Source organism: Hippopotamus amphibius, chromosome 5 (genome assembly GCF_030028045.1).
Source record: "Hippopotamus amphibius kiboko isolate mHipAmp2 chromosome 5, mHipAmp2.hap2, whole genome shotgun sequence".
Taxonomy (NCBI): domain Eukaryota; kingdom Metazoa; phylum Chordata; class Mammalia; order Artiodactyla; family Hippopotamidae; genus Hippopotamus; species Hippopotamus amphibius.
In genome coordinates this window covers 115,022,376-115,042,926 of record NC_080190.1, presented here as the reverse complement: position 1 = coordinate 115,042,926, position 20,551 = coordinate 115,022,376, and the positions used below count along the sequence as shown (strand labels likewise).

Sequence of the window (20,551 nt, the reverse complement as noted above, 5' to 3'; positions counted from 1 at the left end):
GACCATAAAAGAAAAAAACAAAATTTAATTCCTTTAAAATTAAAACTTCTGCTCTTCAGAAGAAATAATTTAACAAATAAAAACAAAAGCTACAGGCCCGGAAGAAAATACTGGCAAAATAATTATCTGATAACATACATGTATTTAGAATACATAAAGAGCTAAATAAGTATCTAATAAAGGATGTATATAGAATATATAAAGGACTCCTACGACAATAAAACAGCTAATTCAGCTTTATTCAATGAGCAAAATATTTGAAAACCTTTTATATATATCATAGGGAAAGTACACAAAAAAAGTACTGAGCATTAGGAAAATGGAAATTAAAACCAAAACCCAAATACCACAGCCTATGCAGTAAAATATCTGAAGCGTCGTCAAGGATATGGAGAAGCTAGAACCCTCACAACGCAGCCCTCGCTGGTGGGCAAGTGCAATAGCACAGCCATTCTGGAAAACAGTTTGGGAGCTTCTCATCGTGCAATCCAACAATTTCATACCAAGGGATGTTTTCATTCCTCTTGGGGACAGATGATCATACAAAGAGTTGTTCTTGAATGTTCCTGTCAGGTTCAGAAAAGTCAAAAACTGGTAACAATTCAAAATTTTTCCTAGGAAAAGTAAAACTACAGAGATAGAAAACAGATCAGTGGTATCGTGGGTCAGGGAATGCAAGCAGGAACTGACTGAAAACGAACACACTGGGGGCCGACAGAAGTATTCTAAAATTGGATTGCCGTGATGCTAAAGAAAGAGGAATAAGAAACACGAGACATACAAAACTGCATAACCTTGCTAAAACTCTTTTAAATCACTTAAAATGGGTGCATTTTATGGTATGCAAATTATATCTCAATTTTTTTAATGCTTAAGAATTTTAATGATTTTTAAAAATGTATCTGTGTCCCTGCTCTTTCTCCCTATGTGATAGCTAAAGTTATTGTGTGATAAAGGGATCTAAGGATTAAAAGTAGTTCTAGTAGCAAATGGTGGTGTGAGCATTTGCCAAGTAGAGCATCAACTAGCACAACTAACACATCATTACTTTGAGGCAGAAAAAAAAAATCTGGACTGAGCCTATATCACTCAGCATTGCTGGCAAAAAAGACTGCTGGCAGCATTAAGGTTTTGGTTGATGATTTTTTAAAAGGCAGGGAGGGTTAGGAGAAGGTGTACTCAATATTTTATTTTATTGGGAGGTGTGTGTGTGTGTGTGTGTGTGTGTGTGTGTGTGTGTGTGTGTGTGTGTAAGGAATAGTTAGGAACAGAGCCAGAGGAAGCAAAGTAAGCCAGGAAGAAAATGAAGTGACATCTGTAATACTAGCTAAGAGCACTCTCTGACTACTAGGATGAGGGCAGGACCATATCTTGCTGTTTTGTTTTAACACCACAATCACCACCACCACCACCAATACTATCATTCACTGACTGCTTCTTTCATGAGAGCACTGGACAGAGGGCTTGATAAGAGTTACCTAATTTAATCTTCATAACAACCCTATGAGGCAGGTACTGCTACCATCATCCCTATTTTGTTGATTTAGAAACTTAACTGAGAAGCGAAGTACTTTGTCCAAGGTCACAGAGCTGATGTAGCGACAAAGCCTGAATTCGAACCCAGAGTCTGAGTGCTGAGTCCATGCATTCTCTTAGCCACTAGGCTCTTATGAAAATTTCGATACTGTTATCATTGTTGCCAACCTGATTTGAAAAAGATGGCCCAAAATGTGAACGGCCTGATATTCCCCACATCATCCACCCCTGGTTGACACTGTTAAAAAATCGTGACCTTATTTTTTCCTGACTCAAATGTAGCCTCACAATTTCCTCAAGGTTGCCACCAATTAACAGAAGTCATCAACATCAGTGTTGGTATGCGAATGAAGATATATTTGCCAACTGTAACAACTAACTTGATTTTTGATGGACAACAAAGTACATGGCATGTGCTATTGGAAAGAGAGGACAAGCCGAAGGGGAGCCATACATCTGCCACACTTCACGTTCCGACACAGGTCCTGTTATTGGTCTTCTTTGTTATTTAGCCAGCACCACCCCAGTCATCAAGCCAGCCAGACAGGTTGATGGAAATGAAGAGGACGCATGGGGAAAGGAAGAAAAAACTAGAAGTACTGATCAAATGACTTGAGATTCTTCAACAGTTCCAGCCAGGCATATATGAACATATACCCACCAGAAGCGTATACCCAGAATACAGGATTAATGCAATAATTTACTTTTCCACTTTTTGCTTAAAAGCACAAAAACTCCCAAACAACTGTACATAAAACACGCCTTTAGCTCAGCATGTTTCAAATCATATAACAAGAGGAAAGCCACACTTTCAAGCCTTAACTATGAGAACTATTTCAGATTATTGAATAGGACATTATAGTTTTATTTGATATATATAACATTTTATATAATAAAATGTCCTAAAATATACCTTTCATATATTAATAAAATATTAAAAATCCAAAGTTGCTGTTACAAAAGTCATAATAATTAATGTAAATAATGGGTACTACATACACAAGATAAAATTTTTCCTAATTATTAAGTTAATGGTGCTAAAAGTAACATCTAGACGACAGAAGAATAATCTATAAGTTAACTGATTAGCTTCTGATATACTTCAGAGAAGCTTATGTTTTCTTTCTTTGTTTAAAGAGTTCTACCTCCAGTGCAGACAATGACTCCTCTAACTAATGAAACTCTTTAAATGCGGAATCTAAAAGAATAAAACTAGTGAATAGAGCAAAAACAAGACACTCACACAGAGAACTAGTGATTACCAAGGGGGAGGGAAGGGAGAAGAGGCAAGTGAGGGGTAAGGGATTAAGAAGCACCAACTGCTATGTATAAAATAAACAAGGATATACTGTACAGCATAGGGAATATAGCCAATATTTGATAGTAACTAAATAGAGGATAGTCTTTAAACATTGTGAATCACTATGTTGTACATATGAAACAAATAATATTGTACAACACCTATATCTCAATTTCAAAAGTAGAGATTTAGATTTATGATTTAATAACTTTTCATCCCTACTAAACATAAAAAAATCCCTAAGTCATAATTAAAATAGATATGTAGAAAAGGATATATTGCCTATTTAAACACTCCTAAGCTACAGGTAGGTATACGTCCACAACTGACTGTATGACATAATGAAAAATAAAATACTCATCAAATCCACACATCTCACATAACCATTTCTTTCAATCTTGTCTCTCACGGATCATGATCAGAGCCAATACGGTAAGGCAACGACCATAAAAACTAACTTTCCAAAGGGTAATATTCTTGCACAGAGACAGACCTAGAAGAAAAATTAATCACACGTGTAGCTGAATGTACGTGGCTCAAATTTGGAAGAGGAGTAAAGATGCTAACCTTGGAGTCACTAACCTGAAAATAGCATTTAAATCCATAGAAATGGGTAAGAGAGAATAAAGAACAAAGAGCTGGGAGCCTAGAATTAAGCCCTAACGAACTCCTCCTTTTAAAAATTATGTAGGAAAGGAACTAGCCGAGGAGAATGAGAAGAAATTCCCTAAGAGGCAGGAGGGAGAGAAGCACAGAATCTGAGAGAGGGAGTTCCCGTAAGGAGAGGGTGGACAACACTGTTCCATGCTCGGCAGTGAGAACTGCACGGTTTCTACCCGATTTAGCAAGCAGAAACTGCCCATGCCCTTCCTAAGGAGAGTTTCAGTGGAACGATACAGATGTAAAGGTGCCTGGAGAAAGTTAAAGTGTTGACAAGTGGACAAAGCCGGTGTAAATGATGACTATTACGATTACCTTATGCTAAAATGTCTCTTCCCCTCTAGACTGCGAGCGTCCTGGGGGCAAGGGTAAGGTTTCCTCCATCTCTGATTACGAAGACAACCTGTGGTTGAACGAGTGACTTTTAAACAACGCTCCTGCAGGAGTCCTGGGGCTTTAATTAGGGTGCTCAGCCAAAACACACACACACACACACACACACACAGTCTTGAATAGAATTAGAGGAGAGAAAAGAAACAATTATGTATTGGGCAGAAATCAATCTTTCTTAAACAGAAATAAAAGTCTCAGGGAGGACTCTCACCAAGACTAGAACATGCCAACCTGACAACCAACCAGTTCCCCCAAAATAAAAGGCCCCAAAAAACTATGAGTAGAATTTTAACTGTTTTTCTCCCAGAAGTGTGGATCATTTTGCCCTGAATGTTCCCTTTCATTTCCACTGAAATGAGAACAGGTACTGAAGCCTACTGTATACACCAGAATAGTAGAAGATTTCCACAGATTATCAATTTATTTTTTACAATAAATCAGTTTGAGAGGAAACGTCTACCTTCATTAATAAAATAAAATATAAAGCCTGCAAATACTAACAATAGGGGGAAGAAAAAGTCTACTCAGGGGGAGGGAATAAGACTGTGAACTCCTCTCAGAAACTCACCTTCTCCATGGACTTTCCCCCTAATTGATGCTGCAACGACCACTATGACTGCTACAAAATTGGCCTAGAAGCCTCCCCTCAAAACCCTGAGTAAAACGCAGACAAGCCGGTATCACAATTACCTCAGGACTTTGGGATAACAAAAGGAAGTGAATCAGAAGTAACATTAAAACTACATGATCGGGACTTCCCTGGTGGCGCAGTGGTTAAGAATCTGCCTGCCGATGCAGGGGACACGGGTTCGATCCCTGGTCCAGGAAGATCCCACATGCCACAGAGCAGCTAGGCCAGTGCACCACAACTACTGAGCCCATGTGCTGCAACTACTGAAGCCAGCATGCCTAGAGCCCTTGCTCTGCAACAAGAAAAGCCACCGCAATGAGAAGCCCACACACTGCAATGAAGAGTAGCCCCCGCTCACTACAATGAGAGAAAGCCCATGCACAGCAAAAAATAAAAAAATAATAAAATAGTAAATAAAAAAATAAAGTTTAAAAGAAAATAAAAAAAATAAAACTACATGATCTGTCTACACAGGAGAGGGGTGGTCTTTAACCCCTAATACCCAGCAGTACCCTGAAAAACCATGTCACAGGGACCAGCACAAAACTTCTGTCCACAAAAGCTCCCCTTCTGAGTTTGCTTCCTCTCTTAGGACTGGCCTCTCCCCCAAATGACTGTCACTGTCAATTCCCACCCCCTCCAGGGAGGCCGCAGCTTTCAATAGTGTATGACTACATTAAGATACTCATCGTTTCAACATAATAAAGGCAACATTCTTTAAAAAAAGAAACAAAAATATTCAGTATGAAAGAAGGTAGAAGAATGTCTTTTTTAAAAGGAAGGTGTTATATAATACCCATTTTATAGCCAAGACAAGGTAACACAATTTGTCTAAAATCAAAGAGTATGTGATAGAGCTGGAGATCAAGCCCAGGTCTGCCTGACTCCAGGCCCTAGTTCCTATCACTCTAAATAGGCAGCTCTAACCCACTAAAGACAGAAGAAAGTAGCAAGCAACAAAACAATGGTATTTTTTTTTCCAAGTGGAAAACAGCCCACGTGTGGATAATGTGCTTACAGCTATAATTTTATATCACAGATAAGTTTTCTCCCCTTTGAGTAAAATTACAATTTTATGTGATATAATTAAATGTAGCAATATTTTACAGAGTTCTAGAAAGACTATGGTATTCCAAAAATAAGCACTAGACTAGTAGGAGAAGAGCAGTGCAACTTACTAAGCGCAAAAGGGACCAGTTATTCTTGGAGAACACATAGTACCTAGTCACATTTTCATTGTCTGTCTGTACGATTTCAGAGTCAATCCACAGATCCAACTGTGACTCAGAAGAAATATTATCAAAAAAGATACTTCATCAGAAATTTGATTCATTGCGTGGACCTATACAGAGTTTCCCATCTTGTTAAAAAAGTTAAGACGCAATTTTTCATTTTACTCTGTGTCTTGGTTTTGACAAAAACATTGAGAACAATGGCGAAAACTGGACTCTGTGACAATAGCACCACTTTGCCTTAAAATTTAGGTCTGAAAGAAACTTGGAAATAATCTACTGTAATTACCCAGTTTTACACGTGGAAAACTGAGGGCTCAAAGAGATTAGTATCTCTCCTGACAATGAGAATACTTACTTCCTGTGAACCCAGAAACAAATACTATCCTCAAAATGCTGGCCCTGTCATCATGTCTGAAGTCTGCCATGGAAATCATCATCAAATATGGGTCCGCCTTCCCACCAAAGAAGGGCGTTATGTACCCAGAAAGGTATGAGAGAGGCTTGTTACTTAGTTGTGAATCTAGAATTTACAGATAAAATATCTAACAATACAAAATAGAAATAAAACTTGAAAGATCTGGAGATGAGCGATCTAACGTGCTAAACACAGAACAACAAGGAGAGCCACCTTGTGTTAAATACCAGGTGTCAGCAACTCTGATACAAATGTTACAAGCGTTATTTTTAATATTTTCCATAAATAGGCATCTATCAATTCCATTCTGCAGATGAGGAAGGTGAAAGTCAGGGAAGTTAAGTGATTTCCTCAAGTTAAAGCAAGAGGAAGATCTGCTAGCAGTATCTAGGGCTCTCTGAGCCAAGACCCCCAGTCTCCCCTGATGTTTCCATCCTGGTTCCTTCAGCCGGGCTCCACTCCTCTACACTTCTCGGTCCACCCACCTCCTGATCCTCCCCCAGAAGGAAAGATCTGATATCAAGAAGATGCTTTCTAACAGCCAGCTACTACAAAAATAGCCTGAAGCATCAATTCACCCAGTGAATTCACCCAATACAACCCAATGAAATGCCCTACAATGTTTCACTAACAAGATTATTCAATTATTGGCTTGTGCTTATAGAAGCAAAGAAAATGGAAGAAATACTATGATGTTGTAGCATAAAAGACAGAATGAAGAAAAAAACTTAAAGGCTATGACAAAATGAGGACTTTATCTGACACAAGGAATCACATTTTAAAAAAGAAAATAAAACAATTCTAAAAGCTAAGGTGGGAGACGGGTAGGAAAACAACCCATTGCAGCTGAATTTTTCCTCAAACTAGGAGCGCCAAAGACTAAGAATGCATATAAATGTCCATGAAATTTTCTAATATCATATTTTCATTCTGATGATAATCTAAATTATTTAACATAGGGGTCTGTTAATTCAGATGGACGACCATTATATAGTTGAAAGCTTACTGCCATTTAATTTCACTACTTGGATTTGTGCTTACAATTGGATTAGAGGCTAGTATTATTTTAATCTCTGATATTAAGTCTTGAGGGACAAAGTTTTGTATGAGTTCAAGGAAGGAAAAAGAAGGCGGGGAGATGTGAAATACTGTCACATAGCCAATGGTAGTATATGCTGAACTCAAAGGTACCTGACCTCGGCAGGTGGTAAACAGCAAGCTTGTCACAGCCAGACAACACTGCACAGTACTGATCATTTAAATCTTAATGATTTGGTAGTTTTATTTATATTTAGTTAGCAAATCTGATTTTGTTCTATAGGTCTTAGTGAAACTAAAATCTTTCTGCATTGAAAAAGAATCTAAGTAACATATACTAAAATAGGTGCTTTTCATAAGGGCCATTATACCAGTTAATCTTCCCCGTTACCTACATAATAAATATGGCCATAAAATGTGGTTAAAGAAATAATTTGTATACGGCTCCTGTTTTTTTAAAAGTTCTGACAGATCAACTACTCTACCCATGGTCCTCAAAGTGTGTCCTTGCATATAGCTTAAGAACAAAGCTTTTCCAGGTTTAAATCTAAGTGGGAAAAAAATATAGTGCTTTAATTTTCTGTTAAAAATTTTTTCCATAAAACTAAATTTGTTAAATTTGGGATTCTCCTTTATTATTAGATTGTGAGCTTATTATTTGGTGAAATTAAATTTTCTTTTTATTTTCTTAAAAGGTGGTAACAGTAGGTCTTTTTTTTTCCCCCACTCTTTCCATTCAAAATTTGGCAATCCTATGTCAATTCCCTAGATTTGGGGGAAATTTTTTAATAGTACATGAAACCAAAATCTCTAGGTACCACACTGGCCTACCTTTTATGAAGTTAGACACACACACACACACACACACACACACAGATATAGGAATTCCCCTCTGGCACCAAGGAGGAAACTCATTTTGAGTATGAACACCCATTCAAGAAGTTCTCGTTTCTACCCAAAGGAACTGAACACTCTTCTCTCTGTCTGTCTGTCTCTCTGGTCTGGGACTAAGAGCACTCAGGCAGTCAAGTCCCAACTACAGCATGGAGACAGAAAGAGAGGCACTACCATCAGGTCCCCAAGGACTTAGAAGGAGACATTTTGCTAAACATCCTACAATAAACCATGCCTGATAAGGTTAATAATAATGATGACAGATAGTACATAAAGATCAGAACTACGGAAGACTAAAGACAGCAATAAAGTCTTTGATACTCCTCTCATTGAGAAATGACGTTTAACTGCCTTTCCCTTGAAACTAGGGTTGCCTTACGGATTGGCTGTGGCAGAAGTGATACTCTGGGACTCCGAAGCTTGAAGCTCCAGCCTGGAACACTGGAACCCTCCATCTCACAGCCCCGAGCTGCTAAACATGCCTGACTACCTTGAAGCCACCGCACTGTGAGGAAGCCAGACCTCGCCATGTGGAGAGGCCATCCAAAAAAGACAACGAGGTGCCCGCTCAGCTGCTCGCTACTGTGTCCCCTAACAGTTTTTCGTCATCCCAGCTTAGACTCCAGACCCTGTGGAGCAGTGACAAGCCATCCGGGCTATGCCCTGTCCAAATTCCTAATCCACACAATGATGAGATGATAGTAAGTTGTTTTAAGCAACAGATAACCAGAATAAAAACTAATCCCTTTTTATAAACACTAATAAAGACTTTAAAGCAAAAATGAAATATCTCAGGCAGACTAGCTAGAAACTAGGACGGCATTAGACACAGAAGAGGATTGTGATGCATAAAGATAAAGATAAATCCATTCATTTACCCAGCAAATATGTATAACACCAAGATCTGCAAACAGGGAAATACACAGACTCTGCAGATGGTTTAAAAGGGGAAAAAAATAAAAGACCTGACTTCAATGAACTTATAAAGTATTATGTATTGCAGTGTCTTCCTGCATACTTTTTCATGTTTTTCACAAAAATAACATAATCAACAATTCACATCAAATCAAAATGCACACCGATCGTGTAAAGTGATCCCGGGTTTGCATTCCTCTGTGAGAAGGAAGTAAAGATTGAACCAAAATCCCACAAAAGGTCATTTGTAGTTTGTAGTAACAAAACATGCTTCAGTTAACTGTAGTGTAATCAAATGTTTAGGTTCTCATTTTAGACTATAAATTCAAGGCATGCGTAACTAACCCCTTTCATTTTTTCTTCATAAAGTATCAGGTTAAAGAAACTTTTAAAGATATTATTACAAATAGGCCGAGGAGAACTTTGTTACTTTAGTGCAGTTACTTTATTGCTCATTTTGGGGACCCAGAATGAGCGCAGCAAGTGAGGTCCGAAGTGAGCTGCTGTTTCAACACGATTTAGTTCTGTCTAGGTGCACGGCTAACAGTTTAAACAAACGCACTTACTGTTCCAGTGACTAAAGTAATTCTAACTGCTTCTTTTATTAAAGCATAGACAATTTAACCTTTCATAATATTATTCTCAGGGTTCTAAAATTATTCACACTTTTTCTATTTGCAGTTATTTCTCTATTCAAATTTCACATGACGCCAAAAAGAACACAAATAGAGAAAATTCTTCTCCCAAGTATTTTTAAATACAGGAAAATGTTTGATCTCACATTGTAAAAGAATAAAATGGTAAATAAGTATGTGTATGGCCTCTTGGGCAAAAGACCATACACAGTATGTCTTAAAAACCATCAGCGCCGAGCACAATGCCTCTGTACAAAGTCCTCCGCAAATGTGTGCCGACTGATAACATTTATTTCTCACTTATTTTTTAAGTGTGGCCAATAAAAATAAACAGTGCTATTTTCTGTCTTAGTAAGTACTTGAAGCAAAGAAAAAAAGATAACAGAGAAACATATCTTCCCACTTTTTTCTTTGTAACGTTAGAAGAGGTATGGTAGTGCGTAAATTCTACATGCTCTAAATGTCAAAACAGTGACAGTAAGTAACAGTAAACCAGTAACCTAAATTATAAACAGCCTTGTGTTTATCTTTTCTCTCATAATTTTGGTTTTAGCACATTACATGGTAATTTGTCAGAATTCCTTTTTTAAAACATGACACAGAAGAATAAAAACTTTCATGGCTAAAAAGTAATTCATTAATATCTTATTCAAAGTATACCATAAAAGTCAACACAGAGTACTGAACAAGAACATAATTGGGAACTTAAAAATGAGAACACTAACATTCCATTATAAAAAGTAACAATATCTGAGAGGAAGATACACAACAGGAATATCTGATTTAACAGGTCATTGTTCCCTCTCCTGAACAGGTCTGAAGGCCAGGAGAGTGGCGTGGGTGCGTCAGGAGACCGGGCCGTCTTCCTGGGTCCCCCAATGAGAGTCAAGGCCAATCACTTACCATCTCGAGGCCTCAGTCTCCTCAACAAGAAGAGAGAGGGCACAATCATCTCCAAAGTCTGCTTCAACTCTGACAAAGTCTACCAACCTCAAATAAAGAGCTGTTCCTCTAAACGCATAGGGTTTTAGGACACTCCCTACTTCCTTAATTAAGGCACGATTATTTCCCCAATCCTACAGATAATCTACAGACAGATTCCTTTTCTCTTATTTCATCTTTACAACAGCCTGTAGGTATAACATGCATTAAGCAAATGTCAAAAGGGAGTCTACATGCGGTTATGTGATTTGATTAAAGTTTTGGCCAAAAAAGACTAGAAATCAGAGCTACTGACTCCTGGCTCAGTGCTCATATTCCCAGAAAAGCTGCTTTTAAATCCATAAGAACTATAAAATAAATTATATACCAGTAAAAAAGGAAGAAAATATGGTGTTACTTTTAAATGGCTAGACTGCTTCTTTAAATTGCAATGTCGTGTGTCTTAAATTCCCTTAAGATAAAACAATTTTAGGGCTTTATGTTTCAGAATTATTTTCAAGATTCCTGGGATAAGAAAATCCCAGTAGCTTAAACATGTAATAAAAGTATTACCATATATCAAAGTTTCCTAAACTGATGTATATTCCTTGACAAAAAGGAGCCCATAGTAAAACAAGTGTTGGAATATTTGTAAACTTAACACACATAAGCTTTTTAGTTTCATGTGGCATTTCACAAAGTTGTTGATTGACATACATTTCGGACTTTTTGAAAAATAACAACTGACATTCTAATGCAGTTTTGTTCCAATGAACCCCTCTTGGAAAATACTTCTGTACGTTTTTAAAATATAATTATCTGCTAAATAAAGCACATTACTATAGTCTGTCCTTACTTCCCACGCATGTATATTTTCATATTTTCTGAAAAAAATGAAGTATCTTACAACTTGTTACTTTTAACGTGACAGTGTTTCTTTTTATTTTTTCCTGAAATGTTGCTAATCTAACACTGTATTTAGAATCAACAGCAACTCAGAATAGAGAACTATGGCAAAAAAATCTTCTCATAATCTTAAAATATACTCTTGGTGACACAAATGACCTCATATTAACAGGTTTACTCCAGTTGTCACACTGAATCACATACCCAGAACTGATGCTTAAAGAATTTGAGGGAAGATCTCAATTCAGATGGAAGTATATCAGCAAAGACAGATAACGGGGGAAATGTTGATTAGAGAAATATCTGAACCAATCAAACTATTATAGGGATGTATGTCCAAAATGGGGAGCAAACATTTACAGGTTTACCTTTAAGGTAAGACAAATCACTTTATCACTGAGCCCCAGTTAACCCAAAAGCAGCATGGAAGTAACTATAAGTGAGGGTTCTGCTCTATTTATAAAATAGTAAACTTGGAGGCAAAGGCTAATTAGCTGATCTGAAATTATCCTGTGCTCATGATTTTATAACACTAGATAAATTTATTTAAGACCCAAAGGAATTAGACATTTCTAACCCTCCCTCCAGACAAGTGAGTTTCCTAACACAAATTAGCCAAACACTTCCTTTGTACTCCCAACTAATAATGTTTAGCACATCCAAAAATACTTTCAAATGCTTTTGAAAATGTAAGGCAGCTTAGAAACTTGAGCTGTTTTTAGTAATGGTATTTTAAAAGTGGTATAACTCACCACTCCAAGCAAAGAGGTATGACTTGTCATTGGTAACAGTGGTAACATGGGACGCTGAAAAGAGCTATTTTGAGAATATAAGAGACTGTGGGTTCTAGTCTCAAACCTCACCCTTCCCCGCACATATATGAAACTTAATGCTTATGTAACTCACAAATCAAATTTTGGTTTAAAAATGAAAGAAATTATAGCAGAATAAGTTATATATTTGTTTTTAAAGGTAGATCAAAAAAAATTTTTTTTAGATATAGAAGCAGTCTGAGGTGTTGCCTGGAAGATTTTAGATATTTCAGTTCTTTCTAATCCTTAAATGTTTACACAAGTCTCCCCCCCCCCCCATATCTATTTTAGAATTTAGGAAGTCATTCTGTTAACCAGGCCATAAACAGTTCTCAGATACAGAGTAAATTCCAAAAGCTACTTCCTTGTCTACAAATACATGAACGAGTCATATTTTAAAATAAAGCACAGAATACCACAAAAAGACTCACAAAAAGGTATCAAAGTATGGTATGTTCATCAACCTATAGTTATCCTATTTTCAGCTACAGAGTAAATAAAAGCTACCTTTGGGCAAATGAGTTTAGACTTCAAGTGCTCAATTAAGGAGTACTACACATCTAAAACCACTTAAGAAATAATAACAAACAGCATTTTTCTGGAAGGTCACATTAAAAAGATGAAAGTACCCAAACTCCATGGCATAAAAAGCCTCTGTGAGAGAACCAAAGGAACCTGCACTCTGCAGATTGCTAAACTGGAACCCAAACCCAGAAACATGTTCGTCTCAAGTAAAACACTGGGAAGTGAGGGTCTTGAAATGCTCTTCAAATATGGAACCCAGCAGCATTTATTTCCTAAATGTAAAATATAATTTTTAAAAAGTAAGTCTAGTGGAAAACACTGACATTTAAGCATTCTGAAACTATTTTTCATCACTCGTTAAGCTTCTTTTTTTAGACTATTATAACCGTATTGTTATAGGTGGGAAGAAGACCACTGTCTTTCTGGGCAGCCTTCTGACTTTGAGAACGTAGCCATCTCCCATGGACACGCTCTCCTGGGACAGACGAGAGAAATGCAGCTCTGCTCTGCAATCTACGTTCTCCAGAGGGCATTTCCTTCAAGTCATCTTCCCTTTTATCTGGAAGCAGCATAGAAATGATAAACCCTTGGACTGACGCTACTCACTCCTAGCCACTGGAGCCTTTTCATTCATTTCAATGCCCTGAATCTCCAGTGAGTTTAATGAAATACTGGTGGGTACAGCAATTGTGGAGAGCTAGTGAAGACACTGCACTGTGTCTCACAAATCACTTCCTGATTATGTGTCCTTTAGAAATCTGTAAGGTATTTAATACTGGTTATAAAGGATGGATCATCTAGCTTGCTGATAATACGAAAGTCTTTCCGTCTGGGGCTTTTTTTTCTCTTTTATTTTGGCTATTTCTTGGGGCAGTCAACACCTCCGAGGAAAAGAAAGGGTTGAGAAAATGAGGTAAAATTCCAATCTATGAATTTCATTTCCAGCAAAAGCACTTAAAAAACAAAACAAATAGAATAACCTCTTAGAGACCTAAAAGAAAATACACTAAAACTCTAAAAGTGGTTGTGTAAGGATGGTGCCATTTGTGGGCAAATTCTTTAATGTCCACACCTTCTCAATTATAACCATATTGAAACCAAAACAGTGAAAGAATTGTTGAGAAGGCAAGTTAAAAGTAATGATTTCAAATATTTTCACTATCCTGAGTTTATTTTCTATAAGACAAAGGGGAAGTTGCTTATGCAGGTTGACAGTGTAAACAAACACAAAAATATCTCATAATTATTCCCTTCTTCACTGTCTATGTGCAGGGAGGGAAAGGAATAAAGGAAATGAAAGCCATGAGTTCACACTCACAAACCAAAACCACAAGAAAAATAATCTAAAACCAGACTATAGGAGGCAGGAGAAAAGCAAGATTCTCTACACAAGAAGTGATTTTGCAACACTAATAGGGTAAAGCCACATTCCTGCCACAAGCCTTGTGCTTTCAAACAAGCCACACAGCTGGCGGTCTTGAAAGCTTTCCAGATAGGAACCAAGATAGTAGGAAAAATCAGTAGGTCTCAGGACTGAACTGAGTCCTAATCTGATTCTGATGAAACACCACCCTGCTGGGACATAAATGATGGCAGCCAGATACTCAGTTCAATAGATGACTATAACTTTCAAAGAAAAACCCTAAAGAAACACTGCTTGAATGTGGGCCCCTTTAGTTAATAATGATCTATCCAAAGTATTGAAAAAACACTTTCTAGAGAGAGCCATCCACGTGACACATAGCACAGGGAGAATGCTTCAGAAAGCAACCAGAGGTAAACTATGTTTGTGTGAATATTAAGAGAGCAGTTTCCTCTGGAAGTCAAAGCACCATGTGACTGAAAAGAAACACTTATTAGATTTGGAGACTGAACTTGATTTACAAGGGCTCAGGGGTTGTTTAATGAGCTGTTTTAAAGGGACGATGTTTTCACCCGATTAAACTACCGTGACCAGCTCCAAGAAGCCAGACCCCTTCCAGCACGAATCCCAAACACTTCATCTCAACTGCCAGAGGACACTCTAAAGCAACACTGTGGTTCTGTTTTCAGAACATTCAAGAAATTACTCATCCAAAAGAGATTTGAGGAGATACCTGAAGAGCTGGCTGTACCACAACCATTTTCTTCCTCACAGAGGAAGTAGTCTTACTAAGACATTCTTCACCAAACAGGAAGTAAAAACAGCATTCTTTCCTATGAGGCTTGACGTCTTCTATTGTTGCATGAGGAATTTCTTTTTTTTAAGCTAGAATGTATTTTATAAATTTGATTCTTAGATAATGCTTTCCTCTAAGTTAAAAAACATAAGCTTTGAAAAGTGCATAAAATGAGCAAGGGAATAAATCTATCCACAAACTGCCAATAAGTCATTTACTTCATCACATCACCTAAAGATAATCCTAAGAAAATTATCACGTTGTCCATTAAATCTAGGTACACTGATACCAGTTCAGTTGTTACTGAAATCTGCTTCTTTCTACAAAGCCACTATGCCTCTAGGTCTTAGTCAAGACTATTAATATGAGTTGATTCCTATTATAAAGATTTACTGATATTTAAGATAAACAGTAGTGATTATGACACAAATGGCATACATAAATGTTATGAGCTTGCTTTTCACTTAGAAAGTAGTGTTCATTCCAAGCACAAAAAACTGTAGATTTCAATAAGCACGACAGCAATTATTATATGTAATAAGCAACACTGTAAGAGCAATATGAGCATTTACTAATATTATGCAAAATGTTTATAGTTACATCCAATATTTGAATTTAAATAGTTTCTCCTCTGGTATCTTCATCCCTGAGAGGTATTATAACATAGTAAATGTGTGTAAGGCTTGGAAACCAGCAGGCCATAATTCATATACTGACTTCTGTCATTTACCATGTATATGATTCTGAATAAGTTAATTAACCTCTCTCTTAGTTTCTTCATCTGTAGAATGGGAATACTATAGACCATGTTAAGTCTGTAAGAGTGTAAATAAGAAAACATCTGTAAAGCACATTTGGAAGGCTTTGGCCCATAGTAGGCACCTAATACAATAATTACTGTAATCGTTATTGAAGTTGCAAAGATCAACCAACTAATTCCTAGCAATAGCCACAAAAGTGAAGTGTTCAGGACCTTCAGAAATATTTCAAAGACTTTGTTTTAAAGATGTCTTTAGACTTGAACTTCTAGGTGCCACAAAGTCCAGGCGGCATCTCTGTTATTAGGCTGTGTGGTAAGACTCTTCTATTAGGTTCTTTCTTGATGTTAGTGACAGACAAGCAGGCATTCCGTCTGTATTTGAAACACCAGGACTGCCAACTACTGAGTCAGATTTAACTAACACATAAACTACTCAGACTATGCTATAAACACTTGGGGAGGCTGCATTAAATCTTTCAACAGCTAGTCAGTGAGTATTGTGTATACAACTGTGTACTGGAAACTTGGCACCCAGGTCAATGATCAACATAATCCCTGCCCTCAAAGAGTTTACCATCTAAAGGAAACAAAGAGAAATTAAAGAAAAATGCAGGAAAGTATATTATTTCTTAGTATAATAGCAGGCTAAAGATCGCTATGGAGAATGCCTGGAGGATAACTGATATTACTTAGAAAAATTTCTTTGAGTCAGTCAACTTTGCTATGTTTTAAGAACAGGAGAGAAAATAATGGATGACTAATAGATAAAAGGCAGTTATAAATATAAATTACAGCTTGGACACTGAATGTAGCCAACAGTAAGAATGCACATCAAAGTCAAATAAAACATAAATAATTATGACAGTGAAAACAAAATCACGTGGAGAAGGAAAAGAATAAAATCATCAAACTTTGAAAAAGTTACTGTTGGGGATGATAATAGCCTAACCTGGAAATTTAATAAAACTGTAAAACTATTTGATACATTAATTCCTTTGCTAATTATTCAACCTAGGGGAAGAAAAACCATCGTCTAGGGATACTCAATTTATTACCAGGACCAAGTTTCCATAAAACAATGGGTAAATCAAATTGCTGATTATATGGTTATAATGTCTAACTCAATATTGCCTGCCCAACTATCTTTAAACTTTCTGTCATTTGGTGTGAGCCTATGAAAAGATAAATTAAACAAATAAAACTAATCCCTAAAAGGGCCAAATTTTAAAAAATAATATGCATATGTACACACAACTCTTCAAATCTTATACGGCAAGTTAACAGTATTCCCTGAGCAATCCTGATCTTCAGTGGGCTGGAACAAGCTTCCATGAGTAATTCAGGGTCCCGATCCCCAGGCCCAGACCCTCACTTCCCCCATGACTGGTCCTATACACCACCCTAATTAGCTCTGCAACTGTTTTGTTTTTTTTTCTCTCTCTCTCTCCAAATCTGTCTTAATACAGCATTCCATTTTTCAAGATTGACATACAGGGTCTTCCCCGGAGGCACAGCGGTTAAGAATCCACCTGCCAATGCAGGGGACACGGGTTCAATCCCTGGTCCAGGAAGTTGCCACATGCCATGGGATCCCACTAAGCCCATGCATCACAACTACTTAAGCTGCACCCTAGAGCCTGAGAGCCACAACTACTGAGCTCACGCACCACAAGTTCTGAAGCCCACATGCCCTGGAGCCTGCCTACCACAACTACTGAGCCCACACGCTGCAACTACTGAAGCCTGTATGCCTAGAGCCTGTGCTCCACAAGAAGAGAAGCTACCGCAATGAGAAGAAGCCTGTGCACTGCAACGAAGAGTAGCCCTTGCTTGCTATAACTAGAGAAAGCCCGCGTACGCAGCAACGAAGATCTAATACAACCCAGAAAAAGTAATAAATAAGTAGATATTCAAAAAAAAATTGACATACATGTACCTAAGATAAATACTCTTAGGACAAAACATACCAAGTAAGCCAGTGATTACTCCACTTCAAAATTCTCTATCTTCTCCACCTTATACTGATAAGATACATGATCTTATATTGATAAGATATATGCTATCTAACTCCAAAAGAATACGCTGAGGTTTATTGTGCCGCTTTGTCTGCAAAATCTAGTGCAAACTTTCATTTCCTTATTCCCTATGACCTGCTCAAGCACCAGGTGCCAGAGAGTACAAGAAGTCATATTAATATTATCCTTATCCTTACAGGGTATACTTGATAAACAATCTCTGAAACAAAATTAATACTCTTTCTCACTCATTCCAAGAAGAGTCCGTTATCCCTACAACTTGCTCCGTAGAGACTTTAGAACAGATCTTCTGTTTCCAAACTCGGCCTTGTATCTGGAGCAGCTCTTTCAAATGATACCTGTTCTTTCTCCCTTTAATGAAGCTATTATTCACTCTAGTCTTTTTAGATTTTCCTTTATAAGACTGTAAGATAAACAAACGCTGAGGCTTCCTAGGTGGCGCAGTGGTTAAGAATCCGCCTGCCAATGCAGGGGACACAGGTTCGAGCCCTGCTCCAGGAAGATCCCACATGCCACGGAGCAACTAAGCCCGTGCGCCACAACTACTGAGCCTGCGCTTTAGAGCCTGTGAGTCACAACTATTGAGCCCATGTGCTGCAACTACTGAAGCCCACGTGCTTAGAGCCCGTGCTCCGCAACAAGAGAAGCCATGGCAATAAAGAGCCCGCAACAAGAGAAGCCACAGCAATGAGGAGCCCATGCACCACAATGAAGAGTAGCCCCCCCACTTACCCCAACCAAAGAAAGCCCTCGCACAGCAAAAAAGACCCAACACAGACAATAAAATAAATAAAAATAAATTTATATAAAAAAAAAAGTAGACCAACTTAAAAAAAAAAAAGTTCATTTTGGAAAACAGAAAAGTACAAAAGAGAGGGAAATAATGTTCACTACCACTCCACACCCCTGAAGTACCTTCTGTTAATAGTTTAGCTAATATTTTAATTTAGTTTCTTTCAGGTATTTTTCTGTCCATATCTTAAATATGATTAAATATAATTCTCTATAACAATTCACTACTCTGTTTTCCCTTACCATAACTGCTGTTGCTATCATAAGAATATCAAATCATTTACTTAACCATTTCTTCCCTGTTTAACAGCCCTGTTTCCATTGTTTCACTGCTTAGAAACTGTATGATGGAAATCTTTGCACATAAATCTTCATCTAGATGTACAACTACTTCCTTGAAACAGAATAGCAGAAGTAGCATTCCTATGTCAAAATATATGATCAACTGTAAGGCTCCTGATATATAAAGCCAAAGTGATTTTCAGAAAATACCAATTTATACCACAAACCATTAGTTCATGAAAATGCTCTTTAATCACAACCTAATTAACACAGGGCAGCCTTTCATTCATTCATTCATGCATTCATTCCTTTTGCTAATTTGATACATAGAAAATGGCATTTTACTGCAGTTTTCACTTGTATTTTTTATTTAAGAATATAATCTAGGGGACTTCCCTGGCAGTCCAGTGGTTAAGACTCCACGCTTCAATGCAGGGCTCGATCCCTGGTTGGGGAACTAACATCCCATATGTCGTGTGGTGCAGCCAATTTTAAAAAAAAAAAGAAAAAGACTATAATCTATCCTTCACAGAGGCTAAAAGGAGACTTAGCTTTCCCCCAGGATCTTTGACATGGACGGCCCATGAACTTGGTCTGGTCTGTCTGGCCAAAGCTTAGTCACCTCTACTTCATCACCTCATAAATGGAGGCTATTACCACCTAAGCAGCAGACTGCTCTCCCTGGGACACACCTACCATCGTGGTGGCAGATAGCTCAAATGGAGCCACCAGAAAGCCAGCCTGGACTAGTCTTTACCTTCTCATAGCTAGCAAGAGAAACCAAAAACACTGGGTTAAGGTTTCACAGATTTCCTCAGAAACTGCAACTGTTCTTAATAATACTTTTCTCAATCCTCCTGGTACCCGTGATGTAGTTCAACTCGGTACTATTTCTGAGTTGCCTAGTACTTATGACACAAACTGTGAGTCTGTGTATATTATGCACAGAAAGTACTCATGTTCTTACCCTTAATAGTTAAGTTACTACCAGGTACACATCAGCCTGTGTATATGTGTGTATGAAGTACACCTGCTCTTATCCTTATTATCTAACTTTTCCCACATACATGTGAAAGGATAAAGGCATGTCACTGCTATTAGTTCAAACTAGTGACTGCAATATAATTAATACAAATAAAATAATGGAAAACTAACCCTTTCGCTCTTCACCTACACAGAAGGGGGAGGGGCAGTTCAAGTGTTGTGATTCTAGAATCATACAGAGAACTTAAAGAAACTTGAAGGGCATGTCTTTTATAAAATTATCTGCAACATGGAAAGTTCAGATGTGGAAAACTGACAGCAAGTTTTTCACTTCCTATGTTACTCACATATGATGAATGATAAAGATTGTTGGTCACAGCCTCAGTGATCTAATATTGAAGACTTTAAGCCCAAAAGCTAGTGCCCTTGTCCCTTATGCAGAGCAAACACACTGGTAGCTCTAAGCTATTTTCCCGACAGCCAGGATCTTCCAGGTGCATACAGGTGGAACAGGAGAGGTGATGAAGTATTCAGTCTTCAATGGTTTTAAAGTTTAAAATAAATTTACTGGTGGTAGTCCATAAACTCACCACTGACTTACAAAAGGCAGAAATGGCCTTGAAAAGTTAAAAGGCCTCAAATACCTTGGATTTCTCTAGAGACAGCACTCTTGTGTAGGACAATCAGTAACTCGGTCCTGTTCTGATAGCTCTTCACCAGCA

The 20,551-nt window shown here is 37.6% G+C and overlaps 1 protein-coding gene across 12 annotated transcripts in view; it reads right to left on the bottom strand.

Moving 5' to 3' along the window:
• The window catches only part of NCOA2 (nuclear receptor coactivator 2), a 270,883-nt gene that overhangs the window by 179,426 nt on the left and 70,906 nt on the right, over positions 1 to 20,551 (bottom strand). The window contains exon 1 of one of the 12 annotated variants that reach the window (XM_057737100.1): positions 3,812 to 3,871. The exons of the other annotated variants lie outside the window; for them this stretch is intronic. The gene's annotated coding sequence lies outside the window, so the exon portion shown is untranslated. Of the gene's footprint in view, positions 1 to 3,811; positions 3,872 to 20,551 lie in introns of those variants that run through there. 12 annotated transcript variants of the gene reach the window in all.